This window comes from Cydia fagiglandana, chromosome 8 (assembly GCF_963556715.1).
Source record: "Cydia fagiglandana chromosome 8, ilCydFagi1.1, whole genome shotgun sequence".
Taxonomy (NCBI): Eukaryota; Metazoa; Arthropoda; class Insecta; order Lepidoptera; family Tortricidae; genus Cydia; species Cydia fagiglandana.
Window position 1 is genome coordinate 8,433,308 of NC_085939.1, and position 24,245 is coordinate 8,457,552.

Consider the following 24,245-nt stretch of genomic DNA (forward strand, 5'->3'; position numbering starts at 1 on the left):
AAACGGGACCCTATTACTAAGACTCTGCTGTCCGTCCGTCCGTCCGTCCGTCTGTCACATGGCTGTATCTCACGAACCGTGATAGCTAGACAGTTGAAATTTTCACAGACGTATATTTCTGTTTCCGCTATAACAACAAATAGGTACTAAAAACAGAATAAAATAAAGATTTAAGTGGGGCTCCCATACAACAAACGTGATTTTTGACCGAAGTTTTAAGGTTTTGTACTGCTGCATTTGGTGATATCACAGTCAAAACCTTGCGTATAGATGTCCTATCGTTGCCGTTATTCTGTCGTGGTTAAAACATTTATGATTTTATTTTGCCTAATATGGTTACCCAAATCAAACGCGTAATTCTCGAAAACATACTGCCATTTGTTAGCCAAGTTATGAAATACTTATTACCAGACCAAATATCGCTTTCTCAGCATTTTCAGAAGTATTAGAAGAGTAGCATTTCACAAGCGTATACCTAACTGAATACTGAAAGAGTAACGCTACGTCTTACGTAGGCGAACAACGCGCGAACGCGGCGCGGCGCGGCGCGGCGAAAGCGGCCGCCGCCGCGCCGCGCCGCGCCGCGCCGCCTGACATTCGCGTGCCAATCGCGCCGCACCGCGTTCGCAACGAGATCGCTTACGTAGGACACTTCTATGGGCATCAAAGGATTGATTTCGCCGCGCCGCGCCGCGCCGCGTTCGCGCGTTGTTCGCCTACGTAAGACGTAGCGTAACGCTCCTATGGCCGTAATCCGAATATCACCTGAGAGTTTCTCATAGATGATGGTTATGAAATATCTCCAGTCAATAGTTGGAACGCACTGGGCCCCACGTGCAAGACCCAGAAATCTGCTGAAACGAAAAACGGTGATGAGGTCGGTCTTGCCAGGGTTGCCTCGAACTGTTTTCCGGTCAATTATTACCGTCCATCCATTTCTGGAGTCCAATTCGAACTTACATTTTGATATTAAAATGATGAAATTTTGATATCATTCGCGCATTTCGCTCGTACATGTATTGGCGCCAGGAGAGATACGGGCGAATTATAATAAAATAACATCATTTTGACATCAAAATGTAGGTCAGATTTGGCCTCGTTTAATTCTTAATGCTATATCATAAGATAGTAATAAAAAAAATATATCTGTACTGCAGAACTCCAACACATACCAAAAAAAAAAACTAAAGATTTGAATGCTCAGACACGTGACATACCTACGTCAGAAAAGTGGCTTATTTTCCTTGTTTCAGTGCCAAGACATTAACTGTTTGCTTACGAACTTGGCTTTCTATTTAATTTCATGGCATAACCGTTTACATTACGTGCCTAGAGACATTTCTTAAGCATTCAGTGTCAACCCTACCCCGTCTCTAATAGACATCGTTGGCTAAATCGCTTCCACCCGCTTTAATTACGGACCAGATTCCTTCCTCCCCGGCATTTTTAAAGTTTTCTGTTTATACGAGTGCCCTCAATTTAGAATAACAGCTATAGATTTAGATCTACATAACTGGACAATTCGGACTGATTCTGTCATCAGAATTATATTTGAATTATATTATTTACGAGTAGCTATCGTGCGTGTCGCCCGCATAAATGTAGGTACAACTGAATAACATGATTCAGATATCATTCTGATGTCAATGTTTGTTCGAATTGGCCTGTTATGTTCAAAAATATCTTCCAATCTACATAGCTTGTTCATAGTTTTAAAACCTGTCGGCTCGATTCGGGAAATGAATTAGAGATTAACTAGATACGATATAGTAAAGATATGTAACGTTCCACGGCAAAATATACCTTATGGCAGCTGAAATGAATAAGAGATTCGCTAGATATGAATTAGTAACTAAAGACATTATCTTTACTGTATCGTATCTAGTATATCTATAATACATTTCCCGAATCGCGCCGTATGTCTCTATGTTATTATGTTTGTAAACCAATTTACGCGTGACATGTAGGTACCTACTTTTGAACAGGAACTGTCGATATATACCTACCAAAAATAAAAAAATGTATAATTACGCAAAATAAGGTTAGTTTTTATAGGCCTTCCAATTTTGCTTCTTTTATTTTTAATTCGTACATTGCTGTACAAAGAAAGTCCATAATTTCATAATGTAAAGTAACAATAAATTGGACCCGACATACACAGAAAACAAGTCACTTAACATAAAAGCCTACATGTAGTATGAACGTTTCACTCACTCATACTTCTGATTACGGAGACCTGGAACGGGTGTACAAACAAACGAAGCAAGGCCGCATGTGTGTAGGTTATTCTAATCAAAAGCGGCCAAGTGCGAGTCGGACTCGCCCATGAAGGGTTCCGTAACAGCAAGTAACATAATAAAATTGCGGTTTACGGTTTATGACGTATTAAAAAAAAACTACTCACCAAATCTTGTTCAAACCAATTTTCGTTGGAAGTTTGCATAGTAATGTACATCATATATTTTTTTTAGTTTTATCATTCTCTTATTTTAGAAGTTACAGGGGGGGGACACATTTTACCACTTTGGAAGTGTCTCTCGCGCAAACTATGTTTAGAAGAAAATGATATTAGAAACCTCAATATCATTTTTGAAGACCTATCCATAGATACCCCACACGTATGGGTTTGTTGAAAAATTTTTTTTGAGTTTCATTTCTATGTATGCGGTACCCTAAAAATTTATTGTTTTTTTTCTGTTTTTGTATGAAAATCTTAATGCGGTTCACGGAATACATCTACTTACCAAGTTTCAACGGTATAGTGCTTATAGTTTCGGAAAAAAGTGGCTGTGACATACGGACGGACAGACAGACAGACAGACAGACAGACAGACAGACAGACAGACATGACGAATCTATAAGGGTTCCGTTTTTTGCCATTTGGCTACGGAACCCTAAAAAGCACCTGCCGCTAGTCTATAGGTACCTAATTGATGAAATATTTTATCTATTTACCTATAGGTTCGTAACTATTTGTATTTTTATTCTTTGTCGTTTTTAGGGTTCTGTAGCCAAATGGCAACAAAAGGAACCCGTATAGATTCGTCATGTCTGTCTGTCTGTCCGTCCGTATGTCACAGCTACTTTTTTTCCGAAACTATAAGAACTATACTGTTGAAACTTGGTAAGTTGATGTATTCTGTGAACCGCATTAAGATTTTCACACAAAAATAATTAAAAAAAACAATAAATTTTGGGGGTCCCCCATACTTAGAACTGAAACTTAAAAAAAATTTTTTCATCAAAACATCATACGTGTGGCGTATCTATGGATAGGTCTTCAAAAATGATATTGAGGTTTCTAATATCATTTTTTTCTAAACTGAATAGTTTGCGCGAGAGACACTTCCAAAGTGGTAAAATGTGTGTCTCCCCCCCTGTAACTTCTAAAATAAGAGAATGATAAAACTAAAAAATAATATATGATGTACATTACCATGCAAACTTCCAGTGAAAATTGGTTTGAACGAGATCTAGTAAGTAGTTTTTTTTTAATCGTCATAAATCGTAAACCGCAATTTTATTATGTTACTTGCTGCCACGGAACCCTTCATGGGCGAGTCCGACTCGCACGTGGCCGCTTTTTTTTTTAATTCGTTGTAGACATCATTTCAGACACCCCACCATTCTACTTTGACGAACTGCCTTCCTAGCACGTTCATTTACTGATTTCTAGCCATTCAGTGCTACTTCAACCTGATATGTCCATATCTTTGGCACTTTATTTATTAGGCGCTTCCATAAGCAGTGTTCACTCTCGACAAGCTTCATAACGGAACAAATATACAGCTAAATAAGTTAATAAAACTTGTAATCTACTTACATACATCTCCCTTTCTGATTAAGTTTGACTTTGAGCGTTGTTTGTAGGTTTATTGTTATAATCCTTTAATAAGGTATGATGATGGGAGTCTAGATGCCATCATATGAACCTGCCCACTCATACCATAGATATAAATAATAAGTGTACAATAAAAAATGTGCCTCCGTAAATCACGAAATCATTATGCTTGACCAGATGGCGCCATACCTTTGGCCTGTACTCGTGTAGATGGCAATACCGTTCGATATTTAACAACTTGGGCTGATTTAAACGGCGTGCGAACTCGCTAGCGATTTTAGTTACATTGCGGACTGTTGGTTACGCTGACTGATTAACACCCGCAATAGTATGAAACTCGCATGCGAGTTCTTGCATCGTCTAAATCAGCCCTAATCAATCAGTGAAAGAACGAGGATCAAAGTCAAATGGCGTTAAGTTTTATTTTAATCCTGTGTCGAAAGATGGCAGTAAATTTAAAATTTATTTTGTCAATACGCCTCTATACTACATTATCTTTGGTAATGCAATATGTTGTATATCTCGAATCCGATACAACGTTCCCGTCCGATCGCTCCCGCCCTGTGATGAATAGCCTACTTTACATCAGATAATTAATTACTTGTAACTCTATCCCTGGCTTAATTGTTTCGTTTCCGATTACGATTTATTGCTGCCATTGTTTATGTATAGTGGGCAAATAATAATAATTTATTTGTTACCCAACTTACTGTTTATGTTCACATACCTAACGTTTTTAGTGTATATAGGTACACATTATGTGCCATAAATGGTTATTATTTTGGTATGCCTGTACGGATATAATGGTCGTTCTTGTCTATGTAACAGCGTGATAAAACAGTGTCCGTCACTTTCTATATCATGGTGTTAAAAAGTGACAGTTATTTTATCACGTGGATAAAGATGGATAAAGTCATCCATAATACGCCGGCGATTATGAGATTTTATGTCTTGTAAGTATGTAGTTAATTTTTGATCGAATTCTCCTTTTGAAATTCAATCCTTGATGTACGAGTCGGTATTCATTCTTTGTCGTCTCGTTTGTTCGTAATTTGTAATCATTTGGAAATTGGATAGACGTAACGTGTTGACATAATTTGGCACCAAGTGAATTAATTTGATTGATAAATCACTTATTCATGTAGCTGTTGAACCGCTGTGTAAAAAGGGCTATATTTCGACTCTCAGGCCAATTCGAACGTGCACATGACATCAACCGATATTAGAATCATATTAGTTAGATGTCATTCACTTGTTCATTTCGGTCACACTTGTCCACACTTACTTGTATTAGTGCGAGCGAGACGCCCACGAGCCGACCTAAGTTAACACGTGTTTTTGGTTTTGTCGCATTGCGAAAATTCTGTCCCTTACTTGGACGCCGCCCGGTCGGTCGATCTAGGTATCGATGGAAGGATGTGGTGGACGCTGATCTGCGCGAGCTCCGGGTTGAAAACTGGCGAGAAACAACACATGACCGGGATCAGTGGCGAGCAGTCGTGTTGGAGGTCAAAACACACTTTGGGTCGCTACGCCAGAGGAGTAAGTAAGTATACTTAGGTATTCATTCATATTTATATCATATTTACCTATATTACCAAAATGTCTGGCATATACAGGGTGTAATCGTTAAGTGTGGCCAGGCCATAATTCCGTAAATATAACAGATATCAGAAAACTTCCAACTGATATCGAAAGTGCGTTACCCAATGAGTAAAATTACATTAATAACTTTTTTTAAATAAAAGCAGAAATATTAAAAATACTAAGTTGAAACACTCCCATACATTTAGTATGACGACTCACCCCTCAAAGAACGTCGGTGTTGTAAGAGATAAAACTGACATTTATTTTTTAATTATACCGCAAAGTTCATTTAGAAATATTTAAGAGGGCCCGTCAATGTATCGCACAAGAAGGGCGCCACTTCGAGCAACTACTGTAAACAAAAAAAATAATTACTTAAAGAATAAATGTTAGATTTATTATTTTATGAACGGTAGTTTTCATATTTTATTACAGTTTATTATCACAAATATAATTAATCTCAGGCAGTTTTATCTCTTACGACACCGACGTTCTTTGAGGGGTGAGTCGTCGTACTAAATGTATGGAAGGGTTTGAAGTTAATATTTGGGATATTTCTGCTTTTATTTAAAAAAAGTTATTAATGTAATTTTACTCATTGGGTGACGCACTTTCGATATCAGTTGGAAGTTTTCTGATATCTGTTATATTTACGGAATTATGGCCTAGCCACACTTAACGATTAGGTATACCCTGTATAGGTCTCAAGACTCAATGGGCGCCGCTCCAATTCAAATTCAAATGACAACTTTAACTCACAGATCATAAAAATAGATTAAAAAAAAAACAGCTGGCTTAAAGATAGTTAAGGCTAAAACAAATGAACTTTCTGTGAAAAACCTCAATGGTAATTGTTTTTGAGGACAGCTTTTGTCAAAAGAAGTAAAATGTCTTCAAGAATTTCCTTTAGTACGGTGACGATATAGTAAAATTTTCTGCCATCACGTCTGGACAGTTTAATACAATGCGCAGCTGCACAAAATTGCACGTCTCGGGCAGCCTGCGAATAATGTGAATATAACACAGGCGGCATAATTCGTCACCACGCGAAAATAGTCTCTTAGCATACAAAGTTAGATAATATTTCGACTTAAAACTGAAATATTCCAGAAAACGAGCGAGGCAAATAACGGAATGAATTAATGTTGATTTTGTTCGAAACACACATACACATTAAAATAGGCTTACATCTACATAGTTAAATTAAAAGTTTCAGTGCTGCGAGTGGTTCCAGAAAAGGATAACACTCAGCATGTGTCGCAGCACATAAGTAGTAGTGTTAGGACGCTGATTTTCAGTGTACCATTGACACATAAAAAAAATATATATAAAAACAAAACCGAAGCAGAATACAACAGAATGCGCAGTTGACACGGTAATTTATTTACAATAATAATATAAGAAAACCGAGACAATGTCTATTAATAAATACTTACACAATACCTAAATAAATATATAGACTCTAAAGTACAGAAGTTAGGGTGGGTTCTGTACTATAAATAGGTGGAGATCGTTTGTTCCTATCTATCGCACAGCTGTTTGTAAAACTTAAACTATTCTGAATCACACCATGAAAGTTAAATATTCTGTATCAAGTCATAAGAGAATATTTCTGAATTAAACAAGATTACTACTACATTTTAATAATTTTAATATATAAGTAATATAGTATAGAGTTGCCACATGCCTGCGCTTGTAAGTCCAATCGGTTTTCCTCAAACGCTCTTTTCACCGCCCGATCACCTCCCATTCGCTCAAGATCTCGGAGTAATTAACAATGGAGCCGCCATTAGCAGGCGTTCTCCTCTGTCGAAAATAGGCGGCCAATGGTCAACCACATGTACACCATATGTATGGACTGACGTTTATCTGACATGACGTACCTATACATTTGATGTGCCCCTCCCCCGCAAAAAACGGCAGACTATTTTGTACCGAAAATTTTAGACATGGCATCTCCGTTGGTTATATCCTCTAATCTCAAGATGGCGGAGCCACCAAAGCCTTAACTTAAACAAATTAATCTGAGATCTTCATACTATAATAGAAAGTGTATGAGATTGTTGTATCTGTAATTTGTAATCTGTGGTACAACTGCGTACGAATCAAACCACTACTTTGTTCAACATGGACCCGTTAAATTTACACCAGTGGTGAATTATACGTTAGATGTGGTTACATCCTTAGTTTCAGTTGGAGTTACGATTCAGTGCCGACCGGCGCGAGTTTTATGGCGGGGTTTCTTTGAATAATGCATCAGCTGGCGCGTGAAGCGACCGGCTACAGAGCTAGGTGGTGATTAAGGTACCGACCGGGTTGGCCCGGCTGGGCAACCACCGCGTCGTGGCGGATGTAAAGCTGGAAACAAATTATCTGACGCGGCTGACGGACGCGGCTGACGGGCGCGACATAAAAGTGTGCACAGTGTTCGGGACGTGGCTTGCGGACGCGCAACAACGCTTAGTCCACAATGAACTGTAGACGAAGAAACATGCATTTTTGTAATCCTTTAATTTGAGATTATACAGTAATTCCTTGTTGCGAACACACTCGATAATTCTTTCCTCCATTTTTACCGTACGCACGTCCAAGCTCTCGCGTAGTCCGCGTCCTTCTGGCGCAGTGACGCGTCCCGCACCCCGTGCATACTACTGCATACCGTCCGCGGACGTTTTCGGCTGACAGGAACATCCAGCGCGCCAGATTTCTGTCGGACGTCCGAAGGCTCAAGGTCAGCACAAGGTTACGTCCACGGCTTACCTCCGATAGTTTGCACAGTTCAGTGTATATTCATTATCTAGATACCTTTAAGTCGCGGCTGTGAGCCGCGTCCGTCAGCCGCGTCCGATAATTTGTTTCCAGCTTAACAGCAGGCGGTGACGTGACGCGATGGGCGACCACGTCTGCCCAACTGCTAAGCTCTGTTTTTACTGCCCATATATTAATAACATAATTATTAAGACCACAGTATACTTACTGCATTAAACATCGGTTGGACAGTCAAACTACCTGTCAATCATACAGCATCACGATGATGAATCGGTATTTTACAAACGGCGTCGTCATTTTACAAAACGTAAATGGCGGATTCTTACAATTTGCCTGCGACATAATTTAATAAAGAATTCGGTAAAGGTTTGTTTTAAAACAAATTAGTTATAGCAATATGTATTTAAATACATTCCCACAAATGTAGCGTATGCCAAATAGTGCATTTACTCGTACGCAAGATCTTATCAACACAATGATACACAATTAATGGTGAAAAAAACCCAAAAAATATTTACAAGAACACAAATAACAGCTATTACGGACGACAAAGGATGGATTAATCAGAACAATTTTTCTTGGACGAGGGAAAAAGAAGCTCATTCCTTGTAATGCCGTGCCTAATCCTTCTCAATCAAGATAGGGTTGCTTCGTTGACGGAAATGGCGGGCTTCCGTTGAGTATTCATTGGGGAATCACAGCGACGAATGTCTGCGAATATGTTGATGGGATTAGACCAGCATTTCGCAAACTATGGGTTGCGACCCATTGGTCGCGAGCGAATATTGAGTGGATGGTGACGACAGTCCGACCGATCGGGCGATCTGAGCGTTAGGTACCAATAAGTTCAAGTTCAAATTATATCTACTTTATTTATGTAGGCCTAGCAACTAGCACTTATTATCAGAGCAATTTATTGATGTTAACATTTATTTATGTTAATAATAATATTTTATGCCCCCTTTTTTAAGATGGCCAAGAGGTGCGTCCCAAAGGTAATTTTTGGTATATGGGTCGGAGCCCAGTCCTGTAATTATTTTCTGTAGTTTCAGATACCATAGTTAAAAATATACAGCGAATTTAAATGTTACATACAAAAGTTGATTTTGTTCTATTTCGTTTGTTTTATAAACTGAAGCTAAATAAACTAATTATAGGACCTTATATACCTCATGTCATTGAATGTGCAAAGTTTCATTACAATCTAATACGTAATTTTAAAATGAGAACGAAAACCCGTTTATATGGGGAGTTGAAATTCGGCCGAGCTTGATGGGGACTCTTAATTGCACTTTGGGGTTTTATTAGGCACTTGACATTTTTCTCATAAATGTTATAAATAGAGTCTCGCCAATATGCTGAGGAAATCGACTGTAATTTTTTTCTAACCGGGAGTGTTTGCGAGTTTTGCTTTGCCAGTAAAAATGTTTCCGGCCCGGTAAGGAAAACATCGTGGGAATAACGCACGTTTATAGCAATATCCGACGATATATACAATACAATGTTGTTACGTAAGAATACGTAGGTACTTTGAAGAAAAGCTTACTGCTTTTTGTATACAAATCAGCATGTGATGTGGTTGAGTAGGTAAATACCTACTTACCCTAAAAATATAAATACAACTTGATATAAATTTCGCATATTTATATTCAAACAAATCGCTATTATTAATATTTTACGTTTTTCAATAAAGGTTTACGAGATATTTTCCCTTTGTTAAGCAATGTTATCGCTGCTACATTATTGATTGATCTACAAAAGCTATTTTAACATGGGTTTACCTATCAGGGTATTGTTTTCATTTAGAGAGGAGTTTTGATAGATTGTGATGTATGTTCATGATTGTTTGTTCATGCATTGCAAATGCATTTTCTGGTTATTTTATTAGTGCATTGGAAAAATCGTATTCAATCAGCCACATTTTCATATACTGTGTTTATAATAAATGTAAAATTCACGTTTTGCTTGTTGGGGTTTTAAAAGTACGATATTATATAGCTTTATAGCTCAAAATAAGTTGTTGTTAATTATTTTGAATTCCAAGCTCGTTAAAACAGGTCACATGCGTGGGAAAATAATCATAATCTGGAAATGTAAAAACCGGGCAAGTGCAAGTCGGACTCGCGCACGAAGGGTTCCGTACCATAATGCAAAAAAAAAGACAAAAAAAAGCAAAAAGAAAACGGTCACCCATCCAAGTACTGACCCCTCCCGACGTTGCTTAACTTTGGTCAAAAATCACGTTTGTTGTATGGGAGCCCCATTTAAATCTTTATTTTATTCTGTTTTTAGTATTTGTTGTTATAGCGGCAACAGAAATACATCATCTGTGAAAATTTCAACTGTCTAGCTATCACGGTTCGTGAGATACAGCCTGGTGACAGACGGACGGACGGACGGACGGACGGACGGACAGCGAAGTCTTAGTAATAGGGTCCCGTTTTACCCTTTGGGTACGGAACCCTAAAAATCGTAATCGTAATCTGTAAAAATCGCTTCGATTTCAACAAGCTATATGGGGCATTTACTGAGACTGTCACGCGTATTCGGGAAACGAGATAATCACAAGATCTAGAAACGATATAGAGATCAACTAGATTTACATTTGATATCAACTAGATTTACATTAGATATCGACTAGATGTGACTTGGATATCTAAGTCATAACTTGTCGAAATCGTTCAAGAGGACCTCCAGAATCGCGGAAACGTCAAATTTGACATATCTATCTTACAAATATCTTTAAATTATCCATATCGTAACTTGTTGACGTCTAGTAGAGATCTATTTCATTTTCCAAATCGAGCCGTATGTCGGCGGCCGATCGTAAGATCAGGCAGATCGTAATGATCCTATGTAATCTTTTGAGGTTGCTTCAGATGCCCGAAGGGCAAACTACCCAGAATTAGGAGCCCCGCGTAGCGGGGCTCCGTCGACCCAGGGAACGAGCCAAAGATTTTGACGTTTCACGATATGCCTAGGAATTTCACGATATGCCTGATCTTACGATCGGCCGTCGACATATATTTAAAAGCTTCATATCAGCTATCGTGTGAAGGTGAATACCCCGTTGCATGGTCTTTGCGAAAAGTTGTATTTATAAGAAACTAGAAGAACATATCGAATAAGGCAGGGGTCAAAACACTTTATAGACTCTATATTAAATATATTATTACAAAAATCACCACGTCCATGTTGGAAATAAAGGTAACGCAATAAATTCGCGATAGACTCTGTTTTAAATATATTTGAAAAGTGTTCAAAACGTGATAAATCACCAGTTTACCCATCTCGCCTTACAAGTCGAAAGTTGTTTTGTAAGTACATAATTATTTGAAATTCAAGTTGTTGACATTACTATAACCTACATACATTTCTGAACCAACAGATTACATAATATTTAGGTATTTTGTATTCATATCAATTCATTTAAACGGCAGGTGGCGCCGGTGGCCATATGTGATCGTGGGTCGCATTCAAACGCCCGTGTAGAACTGGTTTAATATTCCTGTCTGAACCTACTGCAGTCGAGATTTGCTGCAGCATAGTCTGAAAGCAGAGTGACCTTTTTTGCCTTTATAATTTGAATTACTTTAGACCAGCGGTCGGCAACCTGCGGCCCGCGGGCCGCATGCGGCTCGTGAACCTGTCACTTGCGGCCCTGCAGCCGCCTTGGCTATTTTGTATGTAATAGTAACAAACGACAATGTCTCATAAAATTATAAGTATTAACAAAGTACGGCCCGCGTCACCTCCGTTAACTACTATGTGGCCCTTGGCTACTAAAAGGTTGCCGACCGCTGCTTTAGACCATAATATGCTACTATAAATTGTTGTATAAATTCGTAGCTTATTTTACAAAATATCAAATATCAGCGGTAGGTAATAATTACTAATAAATATACCCTAAAACTACAAGTTACTCACAGGTGCTTTGATGCACTGATAGATGTAAAATTTACAAAAGTCATTCAACAAAGTTAAAAAAAATATGTCACAATATTTGCTTAATTTTACCATGACAAGTACTTAAATTATAATTGGATTGGTTTGTACACATTTACTGTACTGTATTTGTGCTATGTACTTGTTTTGTGCAATAAAGTGTTACTACTACTACTACTACTACTATTACTACTACTACTACTACTACTTTTACTTACTCACCTCACGCCTACATATTTTGACTAGGTTTGAGCATACTACCATTTTGTAGTGGTGTAAAAGTAAATGCACTATCTTGCTATACAAATTCTGGCGGCATGACTGCGACGAGAAATATAGGCGGCAATCCGTCTGTGGCCATAGCAAAGCTCTACAATCCCTGTCTTCGACAGATAAAGCTTTGACATTTTATAGATTAAGGGCCTGATTCGGAATTTGAAATAGAAGAAATAGACATCTATTAGATATCTTTTAGACATCACCAAGATACGATAACGATACGAATAGGTATTTTAAATTCATATCAATTAGGTACTATTTCTTCCTGGGAAACAAGAACAATCTTTTCGCTTGTATTGTTTCGAAGATAGTAAATCAATGTTACTTAATGAATGAAACGCTTTTCTACTGTCAACCCCGGGCCTTTTGTCTCCACCTGCTCACTGTTACAAATTCATTATCACAACAGCAATATGGCTCATTGACTCCACACAATGCTCCGCGTAAATTGATACAAACGATTGTTGGGGTAATAAACTAAGAAATAAATTTACCTTCCTCTGTAACTCACCCTTTCTATTTTTCCAATGAAAACCTAAGTTACCCTATGAACTCTTTTAACATGGCCGAAATTTGAGCAAACACTTGTTTGAAATAAGAGGTTGCGATTCTATTCAAAACTTTCGATAGAAGTTCGACGATCCAGGCTCACCGCAAACGATAAATATTTATGGCATTGTAGTAGCCTGAGGGGCTACCGCGAAAGCCGAAATTCGCAAATTGCAGGGATCTTTCTCTTTTACTCCAATGAAGACGTAAATAGAGTGACAGAGAAAAATGTCCGCAATTTGCGAACTTCGATTTTCGCGGTTATAGCCCTGGCGCGCCAAATACAACGTGGCCAGAGAGCTGTTGCTTATGTTGACCTTTTTCTCTCTTGGGCGGAAAGTTACATCTTGTTTACATGCGTGATTGCCAAATCCAATATCGCAATGTTAAGTGATGAGACGCCATCAACGCACCTCTTTTTTTTTTTCTAGTGATTGATTTTCTCTTTCGCCATTTCATGATTGGATGAATGAGATACGGCTTTACTTTGTTACGTTAATATAATATATCATATTTATTTTATTGTGTGTACACACACACAACATTTTATAACTTGGATTTTTTTACGTTCATAGGAACTTATAAGAGAAAAGTGTATCCCAAAATGTACATACGTATTTATTTCCGTCCTTCCATTCGGTTGACATACTTACCATCACACAAAGTTGATGTGAAAAGTTGACTACCTACATAAGATACCTAGATCTACCTAGATAGGTAGATAAAAATCTGTGGTCACTTTTTTCTTCTCAATCAAAAGAGCTCATCATAGAGATTCTGAGAAAAAATAAATAAAAATAATATTTTAAAATCATATTCTAGGTATACATCAGACTAAATGGCCCACCTACCTATAAATAAATACATATAGGTATTCTGAAAAAATGGACCTGGAATGTTTCTTGAATCTTAAATATTTATTTTATTAGGTACACGTATAATTTAGTCAAGGGGTAATTGTGCTGGATCTAAAACTGAAATACGGAAATCAACAATGACGGTTGAATAAAATTAATATAGGTATTGACATGTGGATGTTACGTATTATGTAGGTACGTACCTACTGGTTTTATGGATGGTGGTTTTGGTATGGTTGGCTTGATCTTTTTTGATACATTGTGTTTCAAGGCTATTTGAATTTATTTTAACACAGTGCAGCTTTTAAGTTTTTGTTTTAACAACTGCACTTAAATAATAAAAGCTATTTTGGCTTGGTTATTTGGTAAGTATTTTTTATTCAAACAATAAATTCAACCCTCCTACGAGAAAATAAATTGAGAAGTAGAGCGAAAAAATGATGGTGAAAAACGTGTTGGCAATAAACAAGACAAGATGGGGTCACGGTGGATAAATAATGGAGGAAAAATATGATCGAACGTCATTTGTAGAGAGCTTTTTTAAACTAAAATACTATATATTATATTTATACTATATATTATATTTACTACTATTATATTATTATTTATTATTTATTTACTATTTATTATATTTTTACTATATATTTATTTATATTTGAGTTCCGTCAAATAAAATACGTCTCAACTAAGGCAAATCTAAAGATAAAAGTAGAATCTGTAGGATGCACTCCCGATACCTAGTGGTTTTCTTTACAAAATCGGTCGCAATACCGGGATTTCCCGGTTATCGTCAAACAAATTCAGTCCCCGGGGCTCTCAGGAGCATCCCCATGTAAAGGCCAATTCCACATCAATGTTATTATGTTCTCTAGCCGAGTCCGGCCACAGTGATTGTTTCTTAAATGTTAATGTTACTGGTGTGCGCTTAGATCTTTAGGAGATGAAATTGAAAGTAAGAGTCGCTGGTGCAGATCAACAACGTATTTCTACGAAGAAACAGTTTTGCCAGAGATTAATACCTAAGTATGTATTTAATAGTAACAGTAGTAAGAAAGAAATCAAGTGTACATTTGTTTTCTTTCTCCAGGTAGGTACCTATATATACTCCGTATCTTTAGGTACTTAAATAAAAGTAAACAAATAATTTATACATTTTCGGGTAGTTATAACATTAACACCTGGATCTGTCACTGAACCATCTGACTTTAACCTATATTATTTTGATCATAAGCTTAAGAAGCCATTTGAGGGTAGATTAAGTTTACTCTTTTTTAAATACCTAAAGATACAGACTTTTTAGATCAAAACAAGTTATGAACTGTGTTAGTATCACTGTCGATTCAGAATTTTTCCCAAAACAAATGTAGGTATAAAACTCGTAAACGTTTCGACTTTAAGTGGCTAACGACTGCCATTAATGTCCCCCGCGGCTCGTCAGCCCCAGACGTTTTACGGAAATTCGCCGTACGTTCCTACTCCGTAAAGACGTACTCCCCTTTCACGCCGCGCAAACGTAACTTGGCGGACCAGTAAATTGGTTAGCGACTCCAACTGCTCATATAATCTGATTTTCAACGAAGTATCTGTTTTGATTCTATTACAAGCTCACTTTAAAGACTCTTCCGAGTTGTACTGATTCAAAGGTTGGTTTAAGTTTTGATGGCTGCGATTTTTAATTCGAGTGGACTTATAAAAGATGACTCACGTTAGAATGCTGCAGTAGCGGCAAACTACGGTGTCACTGTAAATTTACTATGGTGAGAAAAAGTTAACATATGTGTTTATCATTGACTGTACTTTACATAGTGGTAGATATTATGTGAGCTGACTTTGAGTGCACGTCAACGTATATTTAACTTATATCCTTAGGTACCTTACGTGTGCACAGAAAATCAAAAATAGCCAGCCCAAGATTTTTTGAAATTCCCACCAAACATTTGTGTAATATTTCCGTAGCCAGACTCTACTTTATGTACAATTGACAAACGAAATATGTAGGTAGCTCTATTTGAGATATTTGACGATATCCTGGTTACAACAGAACATAACTTACACTTATCCTGAGTAAACTTAACAATTTCAGAAATGGATCCTTTTAAGTTCCACGTTAGTGTATGAGTTAGTGTATAAGATAAGATACTGCTTTTTGCTGATGATTGTTCGATAATTATTCGTAGTGATGAGACTGAAGACTATGAGGCTGAAATCAATAATGTGTTTCATGACGTTAATGTTTGGATGGAAGCCAATAACCTTCAAGTAAATTTACAAAAAACCAAACTAATGGAATTTTACTCACCACAGGGCAAACAATTGCAACCAAAGATTAGTTATAAGGATTGTGAGCTAGAAAATGTTAACCAAATAAAATTCCTAGGAATAATAATTGATTCACATAGCAACTGGCACCACCATACAGAGCATATTTTGACCAAATTAGCCAAATTCATATACCCTTTACGAAGACTAAAAAATATATCATCAGAACAAACAGCCTTACTTGCCTTCCACTCATATATAATGTCTAATCTGCGTTACGGACTAATAATGTGGGGAAACAGCAGCAATAAAGATAGAATCTTCAGATTACAAAAAAAATGCATTCGTTCAATTTACGGTATCAATCAAATGGAATCATGTAGACCATATTTCATTAATAACAGAATACTTACTTTCCCATCACTTTATATATATGAAGTCTGCATATTTGTAAAAAATAATCCAGATTTGTTTCCTGTAAAAAACTCTACTACTCAACCAATCCGAACCAAATACATGTATGACATAATACGCGCTAACCCTAAATCGGCACTCTTTTCAAAAAGTGTTATATGTATGAGTATACAAATATTTAACAAGCTTCCCACAGACCTTAAAAAATTGGCATCATTACCTTTCAAAAAAAGCCTGTTTGACTGGCTAATCAAACAGTGCTTTTATAGCATAAATGACTTTTTACAGAGCTAGTTCACGTTATTCATTATTATTGAGTCTATCTAGCATAGTTTATTGTTAAAAGTGTTATTGAAGTTTAAAAATAGTATTTAGTTCTAAGACAACTTACTAATATTGTACGCTTTTGTAAGGCAGGATATGGAGAACATAAATATTTTGTACCACCTTTGTAAACCTCACCCATAACCATACAATAAATATTTTTTGATTTTGATTTTGATTTTGAGTTAAATAGGAATACTTACATGAATGCCCATCCTAAATAAACAAAGTTAAATAATGTCAGCAGCGTTTGACTTTAATCGATTGTTAATCTCGGTTGTGTCCGGTTCGTATCCGCGGCAACTATATACATGTACCAATTTATATAGAGTATTTAGGTACTCCACGCACCACTGGGTTGAGTTAAATATGGCCAGTTGACGTGTACCTATATTATGTGATCAATCACGTAAATGATTATAATATGCGTAAGAAGAAGATGTCTTGGTAGACTAGCGCCTCACAGATGTATGTACCTAGTGCATAATAATTTCCATCGCATTTTCTAGGAAACGTTCGTACCTATTCAGTCAATGTCAGTACTTTCTGTACCGAGACTGACAAATTTAACTCGTTCGTATTAAGTGCCCGTGAAAATACGATGGAAAATAATAATGCACTACATCTGTACCGTCGCACGACTTCTCGAAGGCCGCGTGTTCTAACTCTTGATTGGATATTTACCATTTACTCTTTGGTGAAAGAAGACGTCGTGAGCGAACCGGACCAGTCTCAATAAGACCTAGTTTCCCCTCGGGGTTGGAAGGTCAGATGGCAGTAGCTTGTATAAAACTAGTGCCTATGAAAATTCTTGGGATTAGATTTGCCAAACGGAATCCAAGCTCCCCAAATGAGCCGTGGCAGAATTTCGGGACAACACTAGGAATTTAATAATGGGCTTACGCCGTAAAGCAATATGGAATAAGATAAAGTTAAAGAGAAGTTATACTGACCTTGATCCAAAGTAACCCCTCAGGATACATATGGGTACCTACTTAATATAATATTCAATAATACCTACTGTACTAACAATTAAACAATTACTTAAAAAAAAAAGTTATATTGTCGTATTCGAACTTCAAGATATTCACAAGAGACGACACGTAATATTTAGATCCATTCTAGATACGTTATAGTTTAGATATCAACTAGTTCTCTTTTGCAGCGCAATTCGGGCAACCAATGTCACTTTTACGTTAGATAGAGTAAGATATCTATTAGATCTATCTATTAGAGAGTGAATTGGATCTCTAAGTCATATCCTGTGGAAATCGTTCAAGAGTATCTCCAGAATCGCGCAAATATCAAATTTGACAGGTTACATCTTAAACATATCGTTATCGTATATTGGTGATGACTAAAAGATATCTAATAGATATCTATTTCAAAATCCGAATCGGGCCTATGAGAGTAACGTTACGTATTTAAAAAAATACGTTATTTTTACAACTTGTGTATACCTACTGAGTTACGTTAACTTCATATTTATTTAATTTGAATGCGCCGCCTTATAGATACAACTGTCAAAACCTATCTACAATATTCAAATCAGTACGTCTATTATAGTTCACATGTATATCTGTATCTACGTTATATGCTTCACGTAGCACGAGTTGTAAGCAATCCGAAATGAAGACTTACTGCCCTAGTACTAGAACCAACACTATTTATATAAGAATATATTGCTGCGAAGTTTGTTTGGACTTGAAAAGCCAGTATTGTTGAACCGCGAACACTGATCTAGATTTATTCAATATTTCACTAGTATCTAACGCAGATGCGAAAACATCTTGCTTACATAACTACATATGTATTGTTCAGTACAATCAGCTTCCATGGATGGTTTTTCGTGTACCTATTTTTGTAATATTTGAAAATAATGTACTATAAGTTTGAGTTAACCGGTGGGAATAGCTTAAACTTATATACGAAATATAATTTGTAGATATCAAATTATATTTCGTGAAGCTTTTCGGTGAAGGGAAACAATGTGAGGAGAGGAAACCTGAATAGGTATAAATTCAGCATCAAAATTAGCGGATCAGACTACGCGTTAAAGTATTTAATGCCACGACACACTTGACCAAAACTTGACGCCAAAATTGTTTTCAGTACTTATAAAATATTTTTTTAAGACATGTTTCCTCAAACTTCAATTGCTTCGGATTTTCCCGTGTTCCAAAAAATCGCTTTAAACTAAAAAGTATTCTCCCGCCTGGACATTTTGAGTGACATTCCATTTCCACCTGCAGCTGCAATACTGTTCATATTACTATGGAAACGCGTCGCTGTCATTATCAATTTCCATAGAAAATGAACAGTATTGCAGCTGCAGTTGGAAATGGAATGTCACTTTTTCGCAGAAAGAGATCCAATCAACTTTTTTCTGAAACAGATAAATTTAATGTTTTATCACGAGCTATTTTGATCATACTAGAAGAAAAATAAGCATCCCAAATTTTGTTTTTCCAATCCATAACCATTTTTCAAACACTTTGTACGGCGGTTACAAATGGAGAGTAAGTAAAATTATTGAAAATTTTGGGAAAATTTTTTAAAGAGCTCATTATTCTGAGTAGGAAACATATTAAATTTACTTACCTTAGAAAAAAAGTTGATTGGATTTCTTCTCGCGAAAATGCCCGCCTGCTGTACAAATTACAAGCGGCTGGTGATAATCTTCTATGTATGTCAAAAATACTTCATGTACTAACTCACTGTAATGACAATGACGTTAAAACGAAAGTGAAAATGTGTCAGTTCGGAGTTTCGAAGTTTGCGGCACTTGGCTCGAGATAGTGTTGGTGGCTTAGATAGAGGACTGAGGAACACGGTACGACTATGTAATTAGTCAACTTTAAGGTACCTAGCGAAAAGTTATAGTAATGTTTAGATATCTGCTAATTTATTCCTCTATGTTTTAAAAATATGTATTAGTATTTTTACCCTTTTTGGTTCAAAATGTTCAATTTTGTGATTGAAAATTGTTGTAAAAATTAGGTATTTGAGTAAAATAAAGTAAGAAAGAGATGTTTATGACACGAGTGTTTTATTCGAAGTAAGGTAACTAAGTATATTTAAAATATTTTAAAATATATCAAAAATAGAAAAACTTAACGTTTGTCTGCACAAAAGACTGTTACAAACTACAACAAAAATGAACTCTTTATTTCTAATGGTTCTAGGTAAACCGTGATGGCTGTTAGCTTCTGCTATTAAAATAAAGCGAAATTATTTGTTGTTTTGGGTGCTATTGAAACTCGCACACTGAGATTTTTTTAAAGGTTATAACGGTTCTTGAGTTAGACAGACAGACTGACGAACCAAGGGTACCGATATTTAAATACATTGTTGGTTTACAACGTATTTGCATGCATTTAGACAAAATTGTAATTAATTACCGAATTCAACATCAATTTCTAAATAATGACACAGAGCAGAATTAAATACAGGTACCTATGTCCCGAGCATAGTCCTGTTTTAAACCTTTAAAACCCACATCCTAAACAAACGTCGGTACCACAAAGCCTCTAAGAAACACTTAAAAACCGAGTACCTACTCTTAACACGTGGTGTACAAAGCAAGCAATTTAATAAAACGGGGTGAAATGAAGCGTGTAATGGAGTTCCTTTCAGATATTAGCCTCGACAAAAGGGCCACGCGAGTCCAGAGGAAATTGGCCCGATCTAAACGTGTCGGCTGTGGCTTTAAACTTTAACGCTCACAGAGTCCGTCTAAGCTGACTGCAGCAATCGCAGTTGATGCAGTCAGCTGTCGTAGTCGTACTCCAGTCGCAGCTTCCAGTCGCAGTCGCTCTGCATTCGTAGGCACAGTTGGAACGGATATGGGAACGAGGACAGAAGTCGGCATGGAACTTCTTAAATTATGAACTGCATTAATAGGTATTAATGGGAAGAACCAATTAGACTCTACGCCTTCTTTTTGCACGACATCAGTGGCAAACAAACTAAAGGTGGCCACTGACGAGCCTTCCAACAGTCCAAATAGCGTGGCTGCAATCCAAAATCGGTCCGTGGATGTCGAAAACGTACAATGTCTAATATTAGGATGCCGTCCATTTGGATGAATCCATTGTAACGGCATCCATTTGGAAGGTTCGTCAGTGGCCTGCTTTACGGCTTGCCTATGCTTAATAGAACGCAGTCACTTAAACCTATGAACGCCAGCAACCCCAACAGTGTCACGCGCGCATTGTCGTCCCTTCAAAACGTATAAATAAATAATAAATAAATATTATAGAACATATTACACAGGTTGACCAAGTCCCACAGTAACCTCAAGAAGGCTTGTATTGTATTATGGGTACTCAGACAACGATACATTGTATAATAATACATAAATACTTAAATACATAGAAAACAAAACAAACTATGAGAGGAACAAATATCTGTGTCATCACACAAATAAATGCCCTTACTGGGATTCGAACCCACACTCATCGGCGTTACAGGCAGGGTCACTATCCACTAGGCCAGACCGGTCGTCCGGTAGTTCCGGTCGTATAGATAGACTACATTTTTGATGAACTTCACATCCCTGTAATCGTCCTCTAGAAAATCTCGACAGGAAGTTTATTCCACAGACGGAGTATTCACATAAAGAATTCCTTTGAAAGTGCACAATTCATTTATGTGTCCTCCTCTAAACCGATTATGTTAGCCCAGTTATACTGCAGATTTTTAATACATATACGAATGTTATTTAAAGCCAAATATAATACATTTCATGGCAAATGTGGATAGTACATATGTCATTTTTGTGGTGAGTCCCGGGATATCTCTTATTCCCACTCGTTCGTTTACCCCCCTAATACAAGTAGTAAATTCAAAAGAAGAACCACCCCAGTACAGATACTATTCCAATAATCCGTGCAGATTCCATCATCAAGGATACGGTAGGCAAACAAATCTACAAAGTTATGAAGAACATCAAAGCAAAATTTTACTCTCCAAATACCAATTTAGTACATTTATAATCAAGGCTTTAGAAGTTAATTTCATCCGCAAAATAGTTGGCTACGAACACATTTCAACGTTTAAACTTCCACAATGCACGTCATGCATGAGCACTAACGTGTCAGCCATATTGTATGTTACTACACTCTAGCATATGAGTAAGTCTGTGCTGTTACGGCAGTATGGTACGATTGATACGAACTTTCTGAATACCTAGTTAAGATTAATAAAATTATCGTTTCCATTAGCTCAGGCCGTGTTTGCCAACCAGTGAGGCACGCCCCACTTGGGGCGCGCAGCGAGCGGTTCCAGATTTGGTAAATCATAAAACTTAACAAGCCTGAATTAGCTAGGTTATGTATTCTTCATTTCGGCCCGTAGGGGGGGGGGGGGCGTAGTATTTTAGCATAACGTTAGGTGACGCACATAGGGCAAAATGTTGGGAACCCCAACATTTATCTGATTTAGCTGATCGCATCCGACTCCACTCAATCCGGCGACACGAACTACGATTTCTTAATTTTTAACATACTGTCTCCTTGACAGAAACCAGTGACAGCGCCGGTTCAACACCGCAGCGGTAAAGCCGTAATCTTAAAGGTGACATTCGGATGACAAATATGATGTTTAGTTTAATTTTTACCGTGGAACTTTATTGTACATAACGTACCAATATTGTATTGCGAGACTTCTACCCCTTTTCATTAGAGTCACAGTCGCTTTATAGTTAGTAATTGAAATGACTATGGATCCCTAAAAACGTAGCCCAGAAACAATTTTATAAACTAAACTTATTTTAATGATCTAAATTCATATTTTAACCATACTTCAGTTCAGTACTTGAACAACAAAGCCTGCACGAAAACGGTGTTATTTTCATTGCTTACGGACAGCTCGCTTCAACAGATCAAATGTGATCAAACAATTTTTCGTCGAGAATCGAAAACATTTAAACACATTGCTAATGGCATACCTATTATGTCTTCTTCTTCTTCCTCGCGTTATCCCGGCATTTCGCCACGGCTCATGAGAGCCTGGGGTCCGCTTGACAACTAATCCCATGATTTGACGTAGGCACTAGTTTTTACGAAAGCGACTGCCATCTGACCTTCCAACCCAGAGGGTAAACTAGGCCTTATTGAGATAAGTCCGGTTTCCTCACGATGTTTTCCTTCACCGAAAAGCGACTGGTAAATATCAAATGATATTTCGTACATAAGTTCCGAAAAACTCATTGGTACGAGCCGGGGTTTGAACCCGCGACCTCCAGATTGCAAGTCGCACGCTCTCACCGCTAGGCCACCAGCGCTTCCTATATACCTATTATGTGTCGCGTTTTATAAAAAGCATTTTATAATTGATGTCTGCCTCTATTTCGAACAAAGGCCTGTGCCCAGCAGTTGGACGTATATAGGCTAAAATATTATTTTAATATTATATTACGTATATTTGCTAAGAAGTGCAATAACCGTTTTGTTAAATGAAGCGTGAAAAGCCCGATATTAATTTCTTGGAGAATCAAAACAATTATGACTAAAATGGCTTCCAGGCAATGAATCGCGATTATCAATCAGATAGTCGTCGTTGCAACAACGCGTTGTTGTCAATCCTGATTGAAGGACGATTGATGAAATTTTAATCACTGCATCAATGTTTTGGGCTAAACTTTTTTATCAATACTACCGCATTGAGGGTAGGCAAAAACGGTTGTTACATCAGGCTTGTGAAGTCACGTGTCAATCACGCGAGATTTTCTATCTCGGGGATTCCAAATCCGGCTGCGTATACATTCTGATCAATCAATAGGTACTCTAGCCACAGTGTAAAAAGTAACAGTGGTCCAACGGCCTTTGACGTGTACTGAGCTACTAACAATGGCGATAACAGCCACGTATGTCGTCTCCATTCGTCAAATGACTGTTGGCTCGATTCGGGAAATGAATAAGAGATGCACTAGATATGAAATAGTAAAGACATGTGACGTTCCACGGCAAAAGGTACCTTATGGCGGCTGGCACCGCGATTCGGGAAATTAATAAGAGATTCACTAGATATGAAATAGTAAAGTTATGTGACGTTCCACGACAAAAGGTACCTTATGGCGGCTGGCGCTTACGTCGCGTAGCGCCGCAATAATATTGGAGCGACGTTAATAATCGTAAGCGCCAACCGCCATAAGGTACCTTTATCCGTGGGACGTCACATATCTTTACTATATCGTATCTAGTTAATCTCTAATTCACTTTTCGAATCGCGCTATGTATAGACTGTGCTCTTGGTCTCTGTAAGCGAAGGGATGAACACCACTGGACGGGCCATTAAAACTTGCAGCTCGTCATTCTTGCCTTCAAACCAAATGACGTATTTTGATACATAACGTACATGAGTTACGATCTTATTACTGAGCTACCGTAAGTGCCGCCGCTTTTAATGCATTCCTATTT

The 24,245-nt window shown here is 37.4% G+C and overlaps 1 long non-coding RNA gene across 1 annotated transcript in view; it reads right to left on the bottom strand.

Moving 5' to 3' along the window:
* The window catches only part of LOC134666626 (uncharacterized), a 298,176-nt gene that overhangs the window by 172,853 nt on the left and 101,078 nt on the right, over positions 1–24,245 (bottom strand). The gene's annotated exons all lie outside the window — the stretch shown is intronic.